This window comes from Thalassophryne amazonica, chromosome 2 (assembly GCF_902500255.1).
Source record: "Thalassophryne amazonica chromosome 2, fThaAma1.1, whole genome shotgun sequence".
NCBI classification, from domain to species: domain Eukaryota; kingdom Metazoa; phylum Chordata; class Actinopteri; order Batrachoidiformes; family Batrachoididae; genus Thalassophryne; species Thalassophryne amazonica.
Genome location: NC_047104.1, coordinates 92,359,510 through 92,373,524, shown reverse-complemented (window position 1 = coordinate 92,373,524; position 14,015 = coordinate 92,359,510). Strand labels below are relative to the sequence as shown.

General features: G+C 45.5%; 1 long non-coding RNA gene across 1 annotated transcript; it reads left to right on the top strand.

Moving 5' to 3' along the window:
- The first annotated feature begins 399 nt into the window (after nt 1-399).
- LOC117502583 lies at nt 400-11,199 on the top strand. The gene is made up of 3 exons (XR_004558361.1): nt 400-409; nt 9,173-9,176; nt 11,066-11,199. It is a non-coding gene; the product is annotated as an uncharacterized LOC117502583 (long non-coding RNA).
- Nucleotides 11,200-14,015: the final 2,816 nt, after the last annotated feature.

The window sequence follows — 14,015 nt, the reverse complement described above, 5'->3', positions numbered from 1 at the left end:
ATATACATACCCACACATTCAAATATACAATGAGTCCCACTTATAAATTGAACATTCCATATAAATCAAATTATATTTGCTTCTTTATGATACTTAGACATGATGTTCTTTTTGAGTAGTTTCTTAAATCTTACTAAGGTACTACTCATTCTAACCTCTGTTGAACATTTGTTCCATTTCCTCACCCCAACCACAGACACACAAAAACCCTTTACATTTGTTCTTACTGGTGGTTTCATAAAAATTGCACAACCTCTTAAACTATATCTGGATTCCCTCAATCGGAACAGACTCTGGACATGTCTCGGTAAGGCTTGGTTTTTCGCTCGAAATAAAGTTTGAATTGTAATGTAATCGACCAAATCTATGAATTTTAATAAATTTAAAGACACAAATAAAGAATGAGTTGGTTCACGATATTGTTTATTGCAGACGATTCGTATGGCTCGTTTTTGCAAAAGGAATATTGGATTGGTATTTGATTTGTAAGTGTTTCCCCATGACTCAACACAATATGTCATATATGGTACCATCAGAGAATGATATAAAGTAAGTAACCCTTCTTGCGGCATTAGGTCTTTGGCTTTATACAGAATGGCTATAGTTTTTGACAATTTTGATTTCATATAATTTATATATGGTTTCCAGCTAAGTTTATTATCAATTATAACACCTAAAAATTTATTCTCTGCAATTTCCTTATTGTTTATAGTTAAATTTGGGTGCCTGTTTATTTCCAAATATAATACATTTAGTTTTCCCAAGGTTGAGTGACAACTTATTAGCGTCAAACCAAACCTTAAATTTTTCCAGTTCTTTCTCCACTATGTCCAGAAGCTGTTCAAGATTTTCACCGCTACAGAACACAGTTGTATCATCCGCAAAAAGGACACATCTCAGTGAACTCGACACCCAACTTATATCATTTATATAGATTATAAACAACAAAGGACCCAGCACTGAGCCCTGCGGCACCCCACATGTGACATCCCTGAGTTCAGAATTTGTATTATTGAATTGAACATACTGAAATCTGCCTTGTAAATAACTAGCTATCCATTCATATGCCAGACCTCTGATTCCATATTTCTGCAGTTTAATTAATAGTATTCCATGGTTAATTGTGTCAAACGCTTTCTGTAAATCAAAAAAACACCTATTGTGTATTGTTTATTGTCAATTGCAGTTGCTATACTTTCCACAAAGTCCATCAAAGCATGTGATGTAGTTCGAGACCTTCTGAATCCATATTGTTCTTCACAAATGATGTTATGCTTCAGTAAATAATAATTTAATCTTTTAGCAAATATTTTTTCCAAAATTTTGGAAAATTGTGGCAGGAGTGATATAGGTCTATAATTAGAAAATGTGTGTTTGTCACCAGTTTTAAACAGAGGAATTACTTTGGCTATTTTCATTTGAGAAGGAAATTTACCAGTACTTAGTGACATATTGCAAATATAATTGAACGGTTTTACTATACAATCAATAACTTTTTTTAATAAAGCCATATCCAAATTATTAAAATCAGTCGATTTCTTACTTTTTGAACCATGAACCAGATCAAGTATTTCTCTTTCATGAGTACCACCAATGAACATTGAAACAGATTTGTTAAACGTTGAATTATTTACCCAGAAGTTATTAGTTGATGAGTCAATTTTACTGGCAAGATTTTTACCCACATTAACGAAGTATTCATTAAAGTGTTCAGCAATAGACTCGTCGTTATCAATCGTGATATAGTTGTTACTCTGAAAAAATGAAGGATAATCTCTAGTTACTCTATTCTTTTTTACTATTTCATTTAATATGTTCCATGTGTTTTTGATGTTATTTCTATTTTTGACAAGTAACTCATTATAATATATTTTTTTACTGAGTCTCATGATATTGATTAACTTATTCTTATATGTTTTATACTTACTTTCAGCTTCCTTAGTTCGTAGTTTTATGAAATGTTTATATAGTACGTTTTTCTTTTTACATGCCCTCTGAAGCCCCTTAGTTATCCATGGTTTGTTGCTATATTGATTTCTATATATTTTGTCAACAAATGGACAGTGTTTATTATACAAACTGGAAAAAATGGAAATGAAAGCATCATATGACCTGTCAACATCATCAACAAAAACATCTGAACAATTCTGACTTGATAAATCCTCCCTTAAATTATCAATTGTTTCAGGTGTTACTTTTCTACTCATGAATTTGGTATTGCTTTGATACTTACAACAACCCTCCAATGCAAAGACTGAGAAAACTGGCAAGTGATCACTGATATCACTGACCAGTAGTCCCCCACTAAGATTACCGGATATAACGTTAGTTAAAATATTGTCAATGAGAGTTGTTGTATCCATAGTTATTCTGCTAGGATGAATGATGGTTGGAAACAGTCCTAAACAATACAAGGTGTTTATAAATGAAGTGATTTGTGGATGATTGTGAGGGTTTAAAAAATCTATATTGAAATCTCCACAGACAAATAAATGCTTATTTCTGTTGATTTTGTTGTACATTCCTAAGATAATGTCTTCAAAGGTGTCAATATTTGTCCCAGGAGCTCTGTAAATACAACCAACAACTATGTTTTTGGAGTTTATAGATGTAATTTCTATGGTAACACATTCCATGATGTTGTCCACTGTAAATGACATGTTGTTAATGTTAATTGAGTTTACAGTTATAATCTGACCTTACAAACAATGCAACGCCTCCGCCCCTTCTCGTCTGCCTATTAACCAGGAACAATTCATAACCTTCAAGATATACCAGATCTTTATTATCCTCATTTAACCATGTTTCTGAAATTGCAATAACTGAAAAACGTTTTTTGGATGTTTTCAAACAATCATTAATAGTGGACAGATTACGAGAAAGACTTCTGCTGTTGAAATGTATAATTGAAAAATCTTCATCATTGATTTTATAATTTTTGAATTGTTCTTCTGTAAAATATTTGCACTGTCTCACAATATTCTCACTGAAAAAGGTATCAGGATCATTTTCAGATTCGAAGGGGTGGTTAGCAGAGTTATTATAATTAAATGTATCTAGACAGAGCTCCTGGGCAGAAATAAACGGATCATTATCCTTAGTCATTATGTCTCTCTTGTCTCCGGGTGTAGATGATGTGGATGAGTGGGTTGCTCCAGTCTGCATCATGGTGCTGTGATGTGTTTGAGTCCTCATACCTATTGTTCATATTTGTCCAGCTCCTCGATGTTCCTTATTGCCATAACCTTTGCTTGTTCTGGTGATCCGTTCAGTTTAATGAATATTTTACAGTTTGAAGTCCACGTGTGCTGGATTTTTCCCTGTTTCTTTAAGAAGCGTGCTTTCCTGGCGATGTCGGCATTCCGTTTGGTGAGATGTTCATTGATGAATACATTTGTCCCTTTCAGTTTTCTTCCTTGTTTTAACAGTGCTGTTTTGTGTTTTCTGTTGATGAATCTCATGATGACGGTTCGTTTATCACCGTCATTTCTCCGGGGCAGAGGGTGGCACGCTTCAATGTTATTTAAATCCATTTCTATACCTTTAGATAGGAGGAAATCAGCAACCTGTTTTTCCACAGAGCTTACCTCCTGTTCACTGGACTCCCCTCCGCTCTCATCTGTTACCGCCTGTGTGTAGGACCGTGGTTTGATGTGAAGACCTGTGATGATGACGTCGTTAATTCTGGTGTACTGCTCCAATTCAGCCACTCTATGTTCCAGCTGCACCAGACGCCGGTCTTTCTCAGCGTTCTGGAGCCGTAATGCCTTCACCTCCTCCACCAGATCCATGATTGATTTCTGTTGCTGCTTCACAACAGAAATCTCCTCTGATAGAAAGTCCAGAGATTTTTTAATATCGTCACCTTCCTCCGCTGTCAGAACCTTCTTAGGCCCCATGGTCGGCTTATGGGCAGCTTGACGATCGCCGATGTTAACAGCCTGCGTTGTTTGTCACCGGGATGGATCTGCACTGCGCTGGTGCCGCGCGGCCTCGGTGTTTCCGCGCTGATGGATCCGCGGTGGCTGCACGAGGCCTCGGGGAAGCGGCACTCGTGACGCGCGGCTTTAATGACGCAGCGCGCGGCCTCAGTGAATTCACCACGTTGGGCGGGCCTCGGACGTTGTTGCCGTCCAGTCGCGGGACTAAGTTGCCGGTTGAGGTGGTATTCCCACTGTCCGGGTTGGCAAACACCGGCGTGGCAGATGGCAACTACAAACACCACCTCTGAAAACTCAGGTACAAACTTTTTGCAGCTCTCTAGTGACGACACGCAGCTCTCCCTGAGTGACGACACGCAGCTCTAATAAATACAGTATTTATTAGATGGAAATCCTGCACATAACTGAATTGAGTTCATCTAGTGAGTTTTTTTTTTTTTTTTTGAGTGTAGGTGCATGCAGGTTTTCCCAGATGAAAAACTCCTGTTGAGGCACCATGTTCTCAAGCATAACTTATCAGGGCTTTTGGACCACTCAGAGCTCTTTGAACAATGCATTTCGAGGCTAAATATAGCTTCTTTAAGCATATCGTGTTACGGTTCTGACCTGAAAACCAGGCTTGGACCCCAAAGCAGGGAGACTGAATGAAAAAACAATAGGATTTAATGAACCAGGAAGGTGTCACAGCACAAATGTTGCATAAATAGTGAATACAGTCTTGGAAGTAGGCAGAGTGGAAACCTGGCCCGCGTTGTGGTGCACTCAGGTGGTCGCAGCCCACATAGCACTGGAGTACAGGTGGCAGTCCAAGATGGGGAGCTGAGTGGTCCGTGGTCCAGGTGGCCCCCTGGGTAGCTGATGGAGGATGAGGTCACTGTGGAGGAAGAGAAGGCAATGAGAGGGCTGCAACAATCATTCAAACCAGAACTACAGATGACTAGAGATGTGTGGAATGCAGAAAACAGCGAATCAAAGAACACTGCAGCAGAACGCAGACAGACAGGCTCAATACGGAAATTGAGAGGCCAGGTACCAGGTTGTGAACACTGAGTCTCTGGCGCCGATGAGCTGCAAAAACCAGGGCTTATATGGAGGCATGTAGATTGCAAGCAGGTGTGCTCATCAGCTCCACAAGGGATGCCACCTGGGAAAAGACAGAGAGAGAGAGAGAGAGAGGGCAGGAACCAGGATGGCACACAACAGTACCCCCCTTCAATGGAAGCCCCCAGGCGACCTACCGGGCCAATCAGGATGCTCCCTGTAGAAGTCCCGGAGGAGGGAAGGGTCTAGGATGAGGCTCCGCTTGACCCAGGAGCACTCCTCGGGCCCATAACCCTCCCAGTCGACCAGATATTGGAACCCCAGACCGCGCCGTTGAACGTCCAAGATCCTGTTGACTGTCCAAAGACTCCCAGATGACTCTCTCCACATCCCAGGTAAGGGCCCCCGACCATGGAAGGGGGCAGAATAAGGTCCGATGTGGAGGGGGTATCCAAGATGTCAAACTGGCGGGATAAATGGTAAATGGACTGCATTTATATAGCGCTTTTCCATCTGCATCAGACGCTCAAAGCGCTTTACAATAATGCCTCACATTCACCCCGATGTCAGGGTGCTGCCATACAAGGCGCTCACTACACACCGGGAGCAATAGGGGATTAAAGACCTTGCCCAAGGGCCCTTAGTGATTTTCCAGTCAGGCGGGGATTTGAACCCAGGATCTTCTGGTCTCAAGCCCAACACCTTAACCACTAGATCACCACCTCCCCTTCTACACCTCCCCGGATAAGGCATCCGGTTTCCTGTTCTTGGTTCCGGGTCGGTAGGTCACGTTGAAATTGAATCGTCCAAAGAACAGAGACCACCTGGACTGACGTGAATTGAGGCGTTTAGCAGTTTTAATGTATTCGAGATTCTTGTGATCTGTCCAGACAGTGAATGGAACTGCAGCCCCCTCCAGCCAGTGTCTCCACTCTGCCAGCGCCTCTATGACTGCGAGAAGTTCCCAGTTACCAACATTGTAGTTCCTCTCTGCAGGGGTCAGCCGCCGGGAGAAGAAGGCACACAGATGAAGCTTGTCGTCAGAGGCTGAGCGCTGAGACAGGACAGCACCAATACCAGAATCGGAGGCATCAACCTCCACGACAAACTGGCGGTCCAGATTGGGCTGGAGTAGGAGAGGGGCCGTGGAGAACTGGTGTTTGAGGTCACTGAAAGCTTTGTCCGCTGAGGCAGACCACTGTAACTGAACCTTAGGGGAAATGAGAGCTGTGAGGGGTGAGGTGACAAGACTGAAGTTGCGAATGAACCTATGATAGAAATTGGCAAACCCAAGAAACTGTTGTAACTGTTTTCTGGAGGTCGGGACTGGCCACTGAGTTACAGCGGACACTTTACAGGGATCCGGCTTGACTGAGTTAGGAGAAATGATGAAACCAAGGAAAGAAACGGTGGACTGATGGAACTCACATTTTTGACCCTTCACAAACAACTGGTTCTCCAACAACCGCTGAAGTACTAGACGCACGTGTCTGATATGTTCATGGAGAGATGAGGAGAAGATAAAGATATCGTCTAGGTAGATGAAAACAAACCAGTTGAGGAAATCCCGAAGGACATCATTTATCAGTGCTTGGAAAGTGGCGGGAGCGTTCGTGAGACCGAAAGGCATGACCAGATATTCGAAGTGACCAAGAGGCGTGTTGAAGGCCGTCTTCCACTCATCACCCTCCCTAATCTGAACCCGGTGATAGGCATTTCTGAGGTCTATTTTGGAAAAAATCTAGGCCTCCTGCAGGGGGCTGAATGCGGAATCAAGTAGAGGGAGTGGGTACCGGTTGCAAACCGTAATAGCATTCAACCCCCGGAAATCAATGCAGGGGCACAGGGTTCCATCCTTCTTCCCGACAAAGAAGAAGCCTGCCCCCAGTGGAGACGACGAGTGACGTATCAGCCCAGCAGAGACAAGGAGTCCTGGATGTAGGTCTCCATAGCCTCACCTTCCGGGCGCGACAGATTGAAGAGTCTACTAACTGGATACTTAGCGCCCGGAAGCAAGTCTATGGCACAATCATAAGGACGGTGCGGGGGAAGTGACAGAGCACGATCCTTGCTGAACACCTCAGCCAGATCATGATACTCTGTGGGGACCAAAGACAGGTCAGGAGGTGAAGTGATCTCCTCCTTGCCTACAGCACTGGGCGGAATAGAGGATCGAAGACACTCACGGTGGCAGGCCTCGCTCCACTGTGTAATAGTTCCGTTCAGCCAATCAATCCGGGGATTGTGTTTGACCACCCAAGGATGACCCAGCACTAAAGGGGACGTGGAAGAAAACACCAAAAATTGGATAGGTTCCCGGTGGTTCCCAGAAACCACCAGAGTGATTGGTACCATCCTGTGTGTTATGGCAGGAAGGGGTGTGCCGTCTAAAGCATAAACTGAGAGGGGCGTGTCAAGTGCCTCCACCGGGATGCAAGAATTGACTACAACCTTGCGGTCCAAATAATTCCCTTCAGCCCCTGTGTCAATTAGTGCAGGAATAGATAATGAACGGTCATTAAACAAAAGAGTCCCCGGGATTTGAGTGCATCTGGATTGAACCCCCGTGAATGTGATCTGGCTCATCCTTAACCCGGACTCTAAGGATGAGCGTTGGTTTTTGGCTGCACGGGACAAGAACTACGGATGTGACCTGTTGCAGCACAATATAAACATTCCCCAGCATCCAGTCTCCGCTGGCACTCCTGTGGTGATAATTTGGCCCTGCCTAATTGCATGGGCTCATAGGCAGGGGGAGCTGGAGGTCTGGGGATGGACACAGCAGTGGAGCTCAGGAAAGAAGGGCCTGGCCCAGAACACGGAGGGATCCGAGCGGCAGTACTATGGTCAGCCTTCCGACCTCTCTCTCACCGACGCTCCCTCAACCGGTTGTCGATACGGATAGCTAAAGTAATTAAGTCGTCCAGTGATTCCGGTTCATCACGAACCGCCAGTTCATCCTTTAAAGCATCCAACAACCCATTAACAAAAACACTTTGCAGCGTCGCGGAGTCCCAGCCGGCCTCCGCAGCGAGAACATGGAAGTCGACTGCGTACTCCGCAGCGCTCCGCTGTTCCTGCCTCAAGTACAACAACTGCTGGGATAAGGAATGGCTGCGTTGAGGGTGATCGAAAACTAACCAAAACTCTTTGGAAAAGCGAGAAAAGGAGTGAAGCAGAGGTGAACTTGTGCTCCAGAGGGCGGTAGCCCACTTGAATCAGAATCAGAATCAGAAGAAGTTTATTGCCATTGCCAGTGAACAGGATTCACAGACTAGGAATTTGCTTCGGTACAATGGTGCAACATTAAGAAGAGATAAAATGCTAAGATAAAATATAACATATGTGTCAAAATAAGATAATATATAAGATAAAAAAAGAAATATAAAATATGAAAGGTTGTGTGCAACAGAAAAACAGAGAAACAGAAAAAACAGTGCAGTGGGAGGAGTGCAATTAAAAACCAAAGTACATTGTCTAAAGTGACCCATGATAAAAAGATAAAGTGACAGAGTTAAGATTAAGGTGACTGAGTTATGAGGCGTTCATGAGTCTAATGGCAGAGGGGAAGAAACTGTTCTTATGGCGGGAGGTTCTGGTCCGGATGGACCGTAGCCTCCTGCCCGAGGGGAGTGGTTTGAATAGACCGTGTGCAGGGTGAGAAGGGTCAGCTGTGATCCGACCTGTTCGGCCCAGAGTCCTGGAGATGTGCAGGTCGTGGAGAGATGGAAGGCTACAGCCGATCACCTTCTCAGCAGAGGCCACAATGCGCTGCAGTCTGTATCTGTCCCTGGCTGTGGCCCCGGCATACCACACCCTGATGGAGGAGCAGAGGATGGACTCAATGATGGCCGTGTAGAACTGCACCATCAGCTGGACAGGCAGCTTGGCCTTCTTCAGCTGCTGCAAGAAGTACATCCTCTGCTGGGCCTTCTTGATTGAGGACTTGAAACAGACTGGAACATGGCATGACTCCAGGGAGGTGTTGAAGATCCCCGTGAAGACTGGGGCCAGCTCATCAGCGCAGTGTCTCAGGGTGGCAGGAGAGACACAGTCTGGGCCTGGGGCCTTACGTGGATTCAGCTTTTTGAAATGTCTCCTCACGTCCTCCTCTTGGACCGAGAGGGCAACAGGGGGAGTGGGGAGGGCAGCAGTGAGAGGGGGGAGGTCCAGAGTGTTTGAATATCCAGTTGTGTGGGGGGTGGGGAGGTGTGAGTCCTTGTCTTCAAAGCATGAATAGAAGACATTCAGGTCGTTGGCCAGCTTGAGGTCGTCAATAGAATGAGGTGCTTTGGGCTTGTAGTTGGTGATCTCTTTCAACCCCCTCCACACAGAGGCCGAGTCGTTGGCAGAGAAGCTTTGCTGCAGACGTGAACTGTACATGGATTTAGCCTTTGCCACCTCCTTGCTAAATCTGTACTTTGCACCTCTATAGCTGTCTCTGTCTCCTTCTCTGAAAGCCACCTCTTTCTGCTGACGGAGCTGCTGGAGTTTAGGTGTGAACCAGGGCTTGTCATTGTTATATCTCACCCTGGTACGCTGTGGGATGATGCTGTCTTCACAGAAATGAATATATGACATCACAGTGTCCGTGTAGTCATCTAGACTGTCTGTTGAAGCCTCAAACATATCCCAATCCGTGGTGGCCAAGCACGCACGTAGCTCCTCTACAGCTTCATTGCTCCACACTTTAGACGTCCTCACAACAGGTTTAGAGAGTTTAAGTCTCTGTCTGTACGTGGGGATCAAGTGGACCATCACGTGATCTGAGAGTCCCAAAGCTGCACGGGCCATTGCGCGGTAGGCGCCGCTCACTGTCGTGTAACAATGATCTAACGTGCTCCCTTCTCTGGTCAGGCATTTAACAAACTGTTTGTATTTTTTTTGGTAATTCCTGACTGAGATTCCCTTTGTTAAAATCACCGAGAATTATAACAAGAGAGTCCGGAAAGTCTCTCTCCACGCTCATAATCTGATCCGCGAGCACGCTCAGCCTCGTGCACGTCCGTGCTCGGTGGAATATACACAGAGCAAAGTATGAAAGAGTTAAACTCACGTGGAGAGTAGAACGGTCTGCAGTTTATGAGGAGATATTCCAGAGAGGGACAGCAGTGTTGGGAGATCACAGTCACATCGAAGCACCAGGCGTTGTTGATATAGAAGCAGAGTCCTCCCCCTCTAGTTTTTCCACCAGAGAGTGCTCGGTCTCTGTCTGCGCGGAGGAGTTGGAATCCCTCTAGTTGGAGCGCGCAATCCGGTGTCTGTGCATTTAACCACGTCTCCATGAAGCACAGTACACAAGATGAGGAGAAATCTCTATTCTTCTTCATCAGCAGTGCCAGCTCATCCATCTTGTTGTGGAGTGAGCGGACGTTGGAGAGAAATATCCCAGGTAGGGGCGTGCGCGTGCCCCTTCGTCTGAGGTGCACGAGAGCTCCGGCTCGTTTTCCTCTCCGCCGTTGTCTCACTTTTTTGCCCAAAAAGTGAACTAGTTCAGCTGCAGGCACTAAAAAAACTGGCGTAATGTCCGTGGGTGTTGATGATTTGATGTTTAGAAGCTCCTCGCGGGTGTAGGGACATGATGACACACGATTCACGCACAAAAACAGACAAAAGAGGGAACACCAGAATACCAGGGCGCCTTCACGTGGTGCCATCTTGGAAGGGTTTCATCTTGAGAGCCTCCCCCTGGATCAAATTTATGATGTAATAGACCTTACTGTGATCGGTGGAATATTGTGACAGACACTGGGAGAAAACGAAGGAACAGTGCATGAGAAAAGAGGAGCATGTGTTTACATCACCGGCATATGGTTCTGGGTGGCAGATAAATGGTTCTGGGACTGGATTGGGAGACATGGAGGCCTGCAAAAGCTGTTCCGGAGTGGAATCCTGGGCCGGGGGTGAAACTAAGGTGAGTTTATCTATTTTAGCTGTAAGAGAAGACAGTGCAGTGTGTGTGTGTGTGTGTGTGTGTGTGTGTGTGTGTGTGTGTGTGTGTGTGTGTGTGTGTGTGTGTGTGTGTGTGTGTGTGTGTGTGTGTGTGTGTGTGTGTGTGTGTGTGTGTGTGTGAAACCTGTCAGGTGAGGTCCTGGACCAGATCAGAGAGTGCGGAAAGTTGTTGCTGTTGCTGACCCAGGAAGGCTCCCTGGGCGGACAGGGCTTGTTGAAGTTGGTCTGACCCTGCAGAGTCCGTGATGTTGGCCAGAGACTTCTGTTACGGTTCTGACCCGAAAACCAGGCTCAGACCCCAAAGCAGGGAGACTGAATGAAAAAACAATAGGATTTAATGAACCAGGAAGGTGTCACAGCACAAATGTTGCATAAATAGTGAATACAGTTTTGGAGGTAGGCAGAGTGGAAACCTGGCCCACGTTGTGGTGGACTCAGGTGGTCGCAGCCCATGTAGCACTGGAGTACAGGTGGCAGTCCAAGATGGGGAGCTGAGTGATCCGTGGTCCAGGTGGCTCCCTGGGGAGCTGATGGAGGATGAGGTCACTGTGGAGGAAGAGAAGGCAATGAGAGGGCTGCTACAATCACTCAAACCAGAACTACAGATGACTAGAGATGTATGGAATGCAGAAAACAGTGAATCAAAGAACACTGCAGCGGAACGCAGACAGACAGGCTCAATATGGAAATTGAGAGGCCAGGTACCAGGTTGTGAACACTGAGTCTCTGGCACCGATGAGCTGAAAAACCAGGGCTTATATGGAGGCATGTAGATTGCAAGCAGGTGTGCTCATCAGCTCCACAAGGGATGCCACCTGGGAAAAGAGAGAGAGAGAGAGAGAGACAGAGAGAGAGAGGGGGGGGGGGCAGGAACCAGGATGACACACAACATATCGTCCGACATACCAGCTGTTTTCGCAACATCTTATTGTCTCTTGCTGCATCAGTTCATGCTGGCTTACCATCTGCATGGCAGTGACCTCCTCAAACCTGCCCTCAGTGTCTCCAGTCTCTCTATGGTGCCTGTGGATGTCCTTAAGGAAAACATACAGGAAGTAATGCAAAGAAAGTTTCCTGGAGAGACCTGTGTTCAACTGACCATGTGACTTGTTATGGCACCAGTTACTCAGTGGGAATGATCTTTCCCTATGGATCCACTGGAGGTCTTCCACATTTTGTTGAATTAAGTGTTATCATCAGTGTGCATGGCAAACCTGCATTTGCTGTGAAGTGTCTCCATTCATGGTACAGTGAGCACCTGAGATGCTTTGAACTAGAACCTACAAGACAAGTGACAGCTCTCGAACAACAAGAATTAACAGACTCCTATCCTCTTGCATCATACACTTCATCAAAAGTGTTTCGTCACTTTGAAGCATCACGTTCCCCTGCAAGGATAGGCAGTTAAATGCAATATATATTAACATGCTTTCAATTGCTCCTGATTTTTCACTTCACTTTCATTAGTCAGTGTTTTAAATGAAATTTTAAAAAAGGTTACATTTAGGCTTCCCCAAGAAGTTAGTAAGTCCCTTCGGCTGCGCCATTGTTTGCACTCGGGGTCACCACAGCAAATCCAAGGAGGATCTGCGTGTTGAATTGGCACATGTTTTACGCCGGATGCCCTTCCTGATGCAACTCCACATGACATGGAGAAATGTGGCAGGGCTGGGATTTGAACTGGGAACCTGCCGCACCAAAACCAAGTGCACTAACCACTTGGCCATCACCCCTGCGCTTCCCTAAGAAGTTACATATCTTAAATTGTAAAGAAACCAGAATTAAAATACAACCCCAATTCCAATGAAGCTGGGACGTAGTGTAAAATGTAAATAAAAACAGAATACAATAATTTGCAAATCCTCTTCAACCTATATTCAATTGAATACACCACAAAGACAACATATGAGGTCTGTTAGAAAAGTATCCAACCTTATTATTTTTTTTAAAAACCATATGGATTTGAATCACGTGTGATTGCGTCAGACAAGCTTGAACCCTCGTGCGCATGCGTGAGTTTTTTCATGCCTGTCTGTTGCGTCATTCGCCTGTGAGCAGGCTTTGAGGTGTGGTCCACCCCTCTCATCTATTTTTTATTGCGAATAAATGTCTGAAAGATTTGGAGCTTTGCTGCATCAATTTTTTTTCAGAAACTGTGAGAGACCAGATCATTTCCAACATGAAAGCTTTGTTGATCCGGGACCTCATCTGACTTTCACAAAAAGGCAGAAGATGTGGACATCAGCACTTTTTCCGGCACATTCCACCATTACAGGAGTTTTTTTCATGGAAAGAAAAGCAGAGGGACGCGCCACGGCTCCGTTCATTACGCGGGACAAAACCACCTCGGTGTTGGTCTCTCAGGACAGCTTTCAGGTGGATTTCAGACGGATTCCGGTTGCTTTCCAGTCGTGTGAATATCCGATTGTGATTGTGCATGAGCTGGACATGCCAGAACATGTCCCGTGAGGCTTCATCACGGCGTTGCTTTGCACCGAGCGGCTGCACTGCGACGCGCGGTGGAGCAGCTTCTCTTTCCATGACAAAAGCTCCTGTAACAGTGAAATGTGCCGTTCATTTTTAAACTGGACGCTGTGTGGATCCGGTATGTCATCTGACTAGCACAGGAATTGTGAAAAGACATGGACATCAGCACTTTTTCTAGCACATTCCACCATTACAGGAGTTTATTTCATGGAAAGAAAAGCGGAGGGACGCACCACAGAGCCGTTCATTACACGGGACAAAACCATCTCGGTGTTGGTCTCTCAGGACAGCTTTCAGGTGGATTTCAGATGGATTCCGGTTGCTTTTCAGTTGTGTGAATATCCGATTGTGATTGTGCATGAGCTGGACATGCCAGAACATGTCCCGTGAGGCTTCATCACGGCGTTGCTTTGTGCCGAGCGGCTGCATCGCGACGCGTGGAACTCCTCTGCATGTCTGTCTTAATGTGCCGGAAAAGTGCTGATGTGTGGCTTTCACTTTGCATGGTAGAGTTTTAACTTGCACTTGTATATGTAGCGACGAACTGTGTTAACTGACAATGGTTCTCTGAAGTGTTCCTGAACCCACGCAGTA